The sequence below is a fragment of the Acanthisitta chloris genome, unplaced genomic scaffold, assembly GCF_000695815.1.
Source record: "Acanthisitta chloris isolate BGI_N310 unplaced genomic scaffold, ASM69581v1 scaffold27196, whole genome shotgun sequence".
Taxonomy (NCBI): Eukaryota; Metazoa; Chordata; class Aves; order Passeriformes; family Acanthisittidae; genus Acanthisitta; species Acanthisitta chloris.
The window spans coordinates 3,934-5,036 of NW_008680142.1; positions in this window are offsets into that span (position 1 = coordinate 3,934).

The following is a 1,103-nucleotide window of genomic DNA, read 5'->3' on the forward strand; positions in this document are numbered from 1 at the left end:
TTCCCTTTGGGGACAGCCTTGTCACCCTGCTCATGCTAGGGTCACTCCCGGTGATACCTGTGAGGACACCAGGGACATCTGCATGGTGGCCTCAGGGTGTGTGGGCAGAGGGGGGTCACTCCCCAGGGTCCCCAAGGTCCCCCTGGGCAGATGCCAGCACCAGCTCACAAGGTCTGGGACAGTGAAGGGGATGTGCAGAGAGAACCGTGGGGTGGGCACTGGTCGTGACATGCCAGTAGGCATCCCCCTGGGACAGGCAGCCTCGCTGGGCCAGGCACAGCATCCTTGTGCCTGTTGGGTGACTGCTCATCCAGGGGTGCAGGAGGTGCCCATGAAACCCCAGGGTCGGCAGGTGAGGCAGAGGGTGCTAGTGCTAGGAGGGACTGGGGGTGCCAGGAGGTGCATGGCCCAGTGTGCTGGGCAGAGGAGGGGCTGAGGGCCCCCTGAGCCTGCTCGGGGCACTCAGCTCCCTCCTTTCTGCAGGGTTTGGCAGTGCTGGGAGCTGTTCCCTCACACCAGTGCTGTGGCACACAGGTCACAGAGATGGATTCTCTGCTGGCTCACAGCTTTTGCCCCAGGGCATGAGCAAGTTACTGGGGGGGTCACCCATGTGAAATGGTCCCCTGGAGAAGCAAGGGGTACTGCTGGTGTGGGGCCACAGATTCATGGGGATATGGGGGCTGCCTATAAATGGGGACTCCAGGTGTCCCTGTCCCTGCCCTGACACTTCTGCTGCCTAAGCAGGCCAAAATTAGGGCATAGGGACAGAGCTGGGAGCAGAAGCACCCATGGCAAGCAGGGCTGGGGTGGTTCCCACGGGCCAGGCAGGGAGAGAAGCCATGCACCGGCAGCCCTGGGAGCAGGAGCAGACAGAGCCTTTGTACGAGGTTTAAGCCTAAGATGTCTTCACCCTAGAGATGCTCAACTGGAGCAGTGCTTGGTCCTGCCTTGCTTTCCCCCCAGACTCTCGGCCCCAAGCGGACACAGTGGGAGTCAGGGTAGGCAGCCCTGAGCCCGTGTGGGCAGTGGGGGTCGGGCAGAGGGGTCCGTCTGGGGGGGGCTGCAGGCAGCGTGTGGGGTGTGCCCTCCCCGGGCGCTGGGTA